The 9,626-nt window shown below is 31.0% G+C and overlaps 1 long non-coding RNA gene across 1 annotated transcript; it reads right to left on the bottom strand.

Annotated features, from left to right (window-relative positions):
- Window positions 1-6,210: 6,210 nt before the first annotated feature.
- Window positions 6,211-7,896, bottom strand: LOC140435644 (uncharacterized). Its single transcript, XR_011950210.1, has 2 exons — window positions 7,116-7,896; window positions 6,211-6,539 (listed from the first exon to the last, which is right to left on the bottom strand). It is a non-coding gene; the product is annotated as an uncharacterized lncRNA (long non-coding RNA).
- Between the last annotated feature and the right edge of the window lie 1,730 nt (window positions 7,897-9,626).

The following is a 9,626-nucleotide window of genomic DNA, read 5'->3' on the forward strand; positions in this document are numbered from 1 at the left end:
ATTATATTTATCAACACCTGCTATCCTACCTACAATCAATACTTATCTGTTGTGGAATATCAAATCAATTACATGTAATCAAACGAACTGGGCTTAAAAAAAATTATCCAAGGAAAGGCACTTCAGAAATATTGACATAAATTTTAAAAATGTCATTTACCTGGCTGTATTTTCAATAGGAAAGGGAAGACAAAAAGAAGAAAATTGAATAGAATCTTGTTCCGTTCTGACTATACGATGACGATGATCTTTATATAACATATAGGGAAAAAGAGAGAATAATGTTTATGTTTAATTTAGAACTCTCTGGTTTTCTCCCTTTTGAATTGGGTATGTATATGTATTACCATAGAAAATAAAAGCAAGAGAACTATAATTATAAAACGAAAAGATTACGAAATGAAAAGATTATATAAATCCCTTATATTTACACAGACTGTTTTACAAAAGTTGAACGAGTGAGCATAAACGGACAGCTGTTTTACAAACTTAATATTATTAGACGCATTTAGGATCAATTTCACTCAAAATATGATATGCTAAAATATGATACGACACGAAAAAGGCAATGGCTTTTACAGCTGATTGCCACATAAATATCAATGTAACCACAGTATGATGATTTTTGCCACAGCAAATTTAAAGTGTTCCATACTTTCGAAATTGTAGTTGTTGACTTTAATGTTTGTTCTAAATTTATTAAATTGGTCTCTTCTGTTGATTCGCTTGTATTCGGTTTTCATTTCGTTAATTTTAAGTGAAACATTTTTCGTGCACTTTGTTAAAGATGTTTGCGGACCGGAGAGAGTTTCTTATGAGATCCATATCATTAGCATATGCCAGGAGTGCTTTGTACCTTGGCCCGTTAATGGATTACATCTTAAATATGCGTTATTTCTATTTTACTAAGCTGTTTATTGATTTTTTGACTATTTGAATCAAGAATCTGTAGTTTATTCGACTGTTGAATAAAACAGACTTTCTTGGTGCATATTTTTATCTCTGGATTTTTGTTTGCCGTCTCCTTATTACAACGATTTTGCTGGATATCGACATAGGGAACCTGGTGGTATGTACATGATGTTTCCATAACCAACGTTCGAAAAGTTGTCTTACTGTAAAGTCATGATGATTTTACTAGAAAATATAGTGTTGTTTAATAATAATAAAGTTCAAGCAACAATTACTATATGCATTAACTTGGTACTAATATCTCTGCTCTCCGCTAACAGATGGCAGTCCCGAAAACATTAAAACTCATGCTTCCCATTATCCAACGACTAGCCAGTCCAGTACTATACGCCTTATTATGGTACTGATAGTGCTGCTGCCCCTCATGAGTGAATAGAATATGCAAGGAAGGTTTTGGCAATTTAATAGGATTTTGTGTGTTAGAATATTATTTTTCCGAGAAAGTGAAGAATATCAATTTGCTATCCGGATTTAACCCATAAATTATTAGAATACTATAAAATAATGATATTAGCATAAAAAAACGGTCTAATAGTCAGTAATAAATAGACTTCGGCAAATATGCATATTGCATATTTTGCATATTGTGCATATTTTATGCAAATATTTCATATTTTGGCATATTTGTATAAAAGTTTGCATAAAGTGCATAAAAGTTCAGATTTTTATACTGTATTTGAAAATTTTTAAACAAGTCTTGGTCACTGAGGCATTCAGTTATTGGATAATCGCTAAGGGTTCGCTCATTTGCATTTTATGATCTAATCCCCAAATCTATCTACAATTTATTGTATCTTAACAGCAGGTAAACGGCTAATAGTTTTGTTCCTAATTTAGGGATTTTCCAAAATCTCCCAGTTTATTGAATTAGGTACCTAAACATTTCTAATTTGATGCTCAGATTTGTAAATCATTTTTGTTTTGATATTCAAAGCGTAAACACTCGTTGTGCGTAACAAAAAGGAAGATTGTGATTTTATAATGCCTAAAACAACCAGTGCTTCAATTTGGATTAAACCTTATAAAGAGCTGTCTATGGATATGGGAAAAATCTACTGTTCAGTCTGTGGCAAAATTGAAAGTATCTAATATTTTCTATTAAATATCTAATATTTCATACATACAGGGTGTTTCCAAATGACACTTACAACGTTTGACTGTAGATACTTCTCGAAAAATTGAACAAAACGATATAGTTAATGAGGAGTCAAACTTATTTACTTTTCGAGATACAGGGTGTTAAAATTAAAAAAAATTAAATTCTTTTAGTTAATAACAACAATAACTTTAAAACCAATAAACGTATTTACTTGAAATTTAGTACTCGTAGGTTGTTTTTAAATGAAAAATAGCTTCCTTTAGTGAGAAAAAATTGTCCATGGTACAATACAATGGTGTGTATTTAGAAAAATTTTTCACCTTTACTTTTTTTTATAAAGTCAGCTATTCTAAAACACAATTATTTTTATTGTAATTAAATTAACAAAAAAAAAAACTTTTGTTGAATTTTAAAATAAGTTATATGATGTACTAATGGTTAGTAACAAAAACTAATTAAATAATAATAATACTGCATTTAAAACACTTAGCGAGTGTTTTTTTTTCCAAACCAGTTATTTGATTAACCAAAAACACCTTGTGTATTTTAAAGGTTGGGTTAAAATAAAGGTTTTTATTTTTATTTATAGATAGCATGTGAGAAGAAATTTCAGATAGACCAACATGTGAGAACTGCTTCACACATTGCAAAAAAAGGAAAAATAGGAGGAAAACATCAAACTTCAATGGCTAAATGTTTCCAATCTACTTCAAAAAAATTATATAAGCAAGAAACTTTTAATGAAGACTTGTGTCGCGCATTAGTGTCTGCAAACATACCGCTTTCAAAATTAGCAAATGTAAATTTTAGTTTGTTTCTAAAAAAATATTGCAAACTTAATGTTCCAAGTGATCGGTCTCTAAGAAGAAATAATGTGAACGGGCTATACTCGTCGGTGTTAATTAATATTAAGGAAGAAATTGCAGATAATTATTTTTACATATCTGTAGACGAAACCACTGATTCCTCAGAAAAGTATATTGCTCATTTATTGATTGGTGTTCTTAAAGAAGATACCTTACCAAAATCTCATCTTATTTCATGCCAGCAACTTGAGAAAACAAATGCTTTAACAATTTCGCGTTTTATACAAGAAACATTAGCAACTTTTTTTCTTCCGAAAACTATTCCTTCTAATAAATTACTGCTTATTTTATCGGATGCTGCTCCTTATATGGTGAAAGCAGGACAAAATTTAAAAATATTTTTCCCAGATTTAATACATGTTACTTGTGTAGCGCATGGATTAAACAGAGTTGCAGAGGAAATACGAAAAAAGTTTCCTCTTGTAAATACCATGATATCCAGTGTCAAAAAAGTATTTCTTAAATCTCCTATAAGAATTCAACTTTATAAAGAAATGCTACCTAACATTCCTCTTCCACCACAACCTATTTTAACGCGATGGGGAACATGGTTAGAAGCAGCTAATTTTTATGCAGATCACTTTGTTAAAATAAAGAACATAATTGATACGTTAACAGATGAAAGTTCCCAATCTCTTTTGGATTCTAAACAAACTTTTCAGAGTAACTTGCTTCAACAAGAACTTTCATTTATAAAATCAAATTTTAGTTTTATTCAAAAAACAATTACTCAGTTAGAATCACCAAAACTGTCATTGTTCGAAAGTACAGCATTAATAAAAGAATTTGCGTCATGTTGTCGGAACGTTAGAGGTAATATTGGAAAAGATATTTTAAAAAAATTTGAAGCTACTATGGAAAAAAATAAAGGTTACCATATTCTTTCTGAAGTAGTCAGTGTTCTAGCTGGAAATATTTCGGAAACAATTAATTTAGAACCAAATGTTTTGGTTAGTTTGAAAAATGCTCCCGTTACATCAGTTGATGTTGAACGAAGTTTTTCCATATATAAATATATGTACTCAGACAGAAGCCACAAGTTTTTGTTAGAAAATTTTGAACACCACTTGGTCATTTATTGTTACCATAATTCTAAATAAGTTTATTCATACTTAAAAATGATGTAGTTACTTAAAATAAATGTAAATCTTAATGAATAGTAGGAAATATTTAGTTATGTACACTTTTTTTTACATAAAATTGTTACTATTTTACGATTTTTTTATTTATTTGTATGCATATTTTGTAAAATATTTGCATATTTTCGGGTAAACACGTGCATATTTATGCGCATATTTTCTACATTTTTATTTGCATATTTGCCGAAGTCTATTAATAAAGCATATAAATGTTCTTTAACATACAAAAGAGGTGACGTAGAGTAGGGCATAACGTAACAATAGACCCATATAATTTTAAAGGATTGCAACATTTTAGATATCGTAGATAACGTTGTAACATAAGAAATAAAAGGGAATATTCAGGTAGCTAACTAATGTATATATAACTCTTATAATACTTTTAAATTCAGAGGTCTAATACGACTTTCTTAAATCAGGATATATAAAACAGTGATTAAACCAGTGCTAATGTGTGGATATGTGGCCAGAACGCTAACAAAACAATGTACGCAAAACTCAGGTATTAATTAGATCAGGATTGCTAGAAAAGCCATCAGAAGTATTTTCCGACTTACAAAGGTCCGCGTACTAACCAATACCGAACGGAACTAATGCCAAGGCCAAACACATATATAAAGACAACAACGTCGTGTAAGAAGCTAAATCTCAATGCTAAAGTTGCGCTGGCTATATCCAAAGGCTCTATAATAACTACATTGCCAAGTTAAATTGGGAGGATGCCCCAGAGAAAAAATGCCTTTAGGACTTCCACAAATGAAGGGGGAAGGTAACATGAGGTCAGATTTAGGAATAATGAGACTATCTACCGACCCATCATATTTATCAACACATGCCTGTTCAACTACCTGCTATTCTACCTATAGTCAATACTCATCTGTTGGGGACTATCAAATCAATTACATGTAATCAAACAAACCAGGCTTAAAAAAAGTTATCTCAGGAAAGGCACTTTTAAAACGTTATTTACGTGACTTATTAAAATTTAAATTTTTAATGAAAAGTAAAATATTAGCCATTTGTTATGGGGTTCAGAGAAGAACCTTCACGATGTTAATTTTTTGAGATATGATTGGATGTTTTCTCTTCATTGCATACTGAGACGCCCAAGTGGTATTCTTCTGTGCTAACTTCCTTCCATAACAGTTTTACAACTTTGACATCTTGGCGTCTATGCATGTGTACGATCTACCTTAAGCAATTTATGTGCCTAAACAATATCGTTATAAGAGCTTTCTTTATTAAGTATGTGTTCTTCTTCTATACGGATTTGTAGCGATATGATAATGAGGTTAAAACAATTTTCCTATTATTTTCCTTTCAAATATTCGTAGTTCTTCCTTATCCGTTTTAGTCATTGTCCATGATTAGCATCTATGTATTAAAATGGGTAAAAAGTTTAAATTATGATCTGTATTTCTTTAGTGGCATTATTATTAACCGTGATTATTTATCTAAGATATTAGAAGTGTTCCATATTTACGAAATTGTAGTTGTTAACTTTAATATTTTATCAAGATCTATTAAATTGGTCTCTTCTGTTGATTCGCTTGTATTTCTTCTTAGCTTGACGAATTCTTCTTTTTTCATTCTGTGAACTACTAGTGGGTTCTTTTTACGGAATTTTTTCATCACGTTTAGGTAATCATCAACGGTATATAAATGTTGTTGAAATTTTAGGACATTTTCAAAATCTCCAAAATCACTACCATTGGGTAAAAGCTATGACTAAGAAAGAAATAGCGTAATGTAATTTTTTCAATGGTAGGATGAGTTTCCAAAATCATTTGTAACGTTAGGCACCAATTTGTAACGTTCCAACGAACATTCATTGGGTGCCAATTTGTAATCCTTCGAGGCTCAATTTGTAACATCCCAACGTTGAGCTGCTGTTGTCAACTTGTAACCGCAAACCTTAGTTTGCTGCTACAATCCGACTAACATCACTAACAACGTTGGAGTGACAAATCGTTTCCCGTTGGGACCAATTTTTAACGTCATAACCCCTAATGTATCAATTGCAAAATTGCTACATTAGACATTATACGAAACACTCCCTGGCTAGCTCACTCAGGACGTGAATATGGCCTACTCTGGAGCAACACACGCAAACAAGTAAAAAGAAGAAACAATACACAGTTAAATTAACACATGTTTATTAAAATATTAAACAAAAAGGGCAGAAAAATACATGTTTAAATATTATATTGAATTTAAATAAAAATTATTTGACTTCTTGCTACAGTGTTACATTATAGTAAGGAAAAATGCTTGTCACCAAATCCTAGGTTTTATCCTGGTCTTTTCTGCTATGGTTGTTAGCAAGCCATGTTGTTAGTTGTGGATTTTCTTGCCCTGGAGTCAACTCTCCTATTGGAATGATAGTGCCATTCTCAGGCCGGTTGGTCTTCTGGATGTTAATATAAATTGACCCGCACCTGAGAAATGTATCCCGGAGGTTGACTAAAATGAAGAAAAACACACCTTGCTTCAGAAAATGGTGAAACCAAAATGAAAGACCTTGCTTGGGGGATGAATAGGTGACCAATCAAATTTAACAAAATTTTATCATTATTCACCCAAGCAAGTCGAGAAACAATTCTTATTTATGTAGCAAATATTTACTACTGAAATATTCTAATATTAATTACAAAGCGGATTCGGTAAAAATGACAAGATATATTTATTGAACAGTTAGATAATTTAGAATTTAGAAACATTTCTATATAGAAATGGTAGTTTGTCAAAAGTTAATTATTATTAAAATCAAAAGATATTATTAAGGATTTAAATTCAATATTTAAAACTGTAAAAATATTCGTAAAACTTTTACATACTATATTAAAGAAACTATATATTTCTTATCGCTAGTTTTTATATAAAATAAAAAAAAACATAAGAAATATCCACAAAAATATGTACCTACTTACATATGATAATCATAAATAATGAGATTAGAATTTTCAAAGTTAAAATTATAAAAAGATTTTTATACAACAGGTAGAATCAGGAAACCGATAAAATATATTAAACTCTTACCTCCTAATTCAGGAGACGGCACAACAATTGGTTATTATACTTTTACAAAAGTCATGAAGAAAATCGACATTTTTAGAAATAAACGCCATTATATCGACTTTTGTATCGAACGGGAAGGGGGAAATGTCAACAAAAAGGAGTCTTTGTCACTAGCATTAAACTAAACAGAGAATAAAGATGGCACCTCTCGTTCCAAAGTAACAGAAATAGAGATGAAAATAAAATTCATTCTTTAGAAACTTGAGTAAAAGATAAAAATGATGATTATTAAGAAAATAGGAAAGGTAGATACTGAAATATATATATACAGGGTGTCCCAGACTAATTTACCCACGCTATATCTCTTAAACGAATAGAGATTTTCGAATGAGACAAAAAGTGGTCTATTCTAATTGTAATACACTTAAATATGGCGTAGAAAAAAATCATCCCCTAAATATAAATCCCTTAGTTACAACCCCTAACTTTAATTTTTTTAATGGCACCCTGTATATTTTTTTATAGTTTTGGATGTGGTCTTCTATCGTCTATTCAACCTATAGAGACCTGCGTCTATTCAACAGATTTATTAAAAATAAAATCGGTTTGTAAATAATCAAGAAATCAATTTATTTTTTATTTTATTTTTGTTAATGAAGTGTCCCAGATTAATTTATCCAGGCTATATTTATTAACAAAATAGAGATTTTTTTAAAGGGACAAAAACTGGTCTATTCCATTTGTAATACACTTTAATATGGCGAAGAAAACATCATCCCCTAAATATTCATCTCTTAATTACAACCCCTAACTTAAATTTTTTAATGGCACCCTGTACATTTTTTATAGTTTTGGATGTGGTCTTCTATCGTCTATTCAATCAATTTTTTAAAAATAAAATGGGTTTGTAAAGTATCGAGAAAATATTAGTTTATTTTTTATTTTTGTTAAATTAATCAAGATAGCCTTAAAAAATAGAATAGAAAAGAAATATTATGCTTTATTATCATTGAAAATTTTACTATTTTAACTACGTAGTATAACTTCTTACGTGCGTACGAAGTACACAGTCTTTTTATTTAAACATTATTTTTAATTTTTCAAAATTTAACTAACTAATATTATTTACATTAAATGTTCGAATTGGAACCCACCTGCTGCAACACACATTTCGAATCGTTCCAGAAGATTTCTGGTATATGTGGCTCGAATCATTTCTGGAGTAATTTGGCGACATGCTTGTCTTATTTTTTCTTTTATTTCCTCTAAATTTTGCGGTTTTGATTGACAAACAATATCTTTTATCGCTCCCCAAAAGAAAGAGTCAAGAGGTGACAAATCACATGAACGTGCGGCCCACATAATTTCTGGAGAGTTGTTTGCTATCCAGTGGTTATCAAAACGGTTTTGTAGGTGGTCGCTAACGACTCGCATTATGTGGAAGAGCTCCGTCTTGTTGCCACCACATTTCTTGACGCTCATGAAGAGGAATATCTTCTAGCAAATCGGGTAGAATGTTTTCTAAAAAGTCTAAATATCGAACACCTGTTAGAGTGCCGTTAAAAAAGTAAGGACCTATAACACGGCCATTAAATAAACCGCACCACATATTTATACCCCAAATATTCTGAAATCTTGTTTCTATCATCCAATGTGGGTTCACGGGAGACCAATAATTGGAATTGTGATGGTTGACAACACCATTATTGTGAAATCTAGCCTCATCACAATATTTTTGATAAAAAAAGTGGATCATCACTGATTTTTAACATCATTTTTGCAATAAACTCAGGACGTCTTTGGTCATCACCAGGCTTTAATCCTTGAACTAGGTGCACTTTAAAAGGATGATACTTAAAATATTTGAGAATTCTATGCACAGAACTTGTTCCAGAAATGAACATATCATTTTAAAATATAAAATAAAAATATAGTTCTTTACACTTTTCTTAGTGTAGAATAAGTAAAATAGTCACTTTATGAAGTTTGCTCGGGATAGCCGACTTGTTGGCGCCACCACAGCCTCTTAAATAGTTTTCACACCTAAATACAAGAGGGGTAATCTACACTTTTACGCACCAAGTATTATTTTTTAGTTCGTTCTCACAGATCGCCCTTGAGGCATCGGATTTTAAAACACTCTCAATTCACGTATAAAATATTTCTCTACGCCGAAATCGGGCATTTTTGTCATAAGTACGCTTTTCTCTTTTACGTGTGATAAAGAAAGAATTATTTGATACTGTATAGTCAGCTAGAGCCGTGTTGAGGCTTGTCTACTCTAAAAATAAGTTAATTATAAATCGATAAACTAAAGGTGATTTTATTTCTCTGGAGCTATATTTGCTCAAATTAACAATCCTTATCCTTCAACGGTCACTGAAGAACCAAACCTATGGAGATACATCCATTCACAAGTCCTTTGAAGTAAGGCTTGGAATCAAAAGATTTCCAACCCTTGAATGTAGGGATCCAGTTACAAGGCTCCCCTCAGAACTTTTTGGAATGCCACATTCACTAGCGAGGGTTCTA

This window comes from Diabrotica undecimpunctata, chromosome 3, assembly GCF_040954645.1.
Source record: "Diabrotica undecimpunctata isolate CICGRU chromosome 3, icDiaUnde3, whole genome shotgun sequence".
NCBI lineage: Eukaryota > Metazoa > Arthropoda > Insecta > Coleoptera > Chrysomelidae > Diabrotica > Diabrotica undecimpunctata.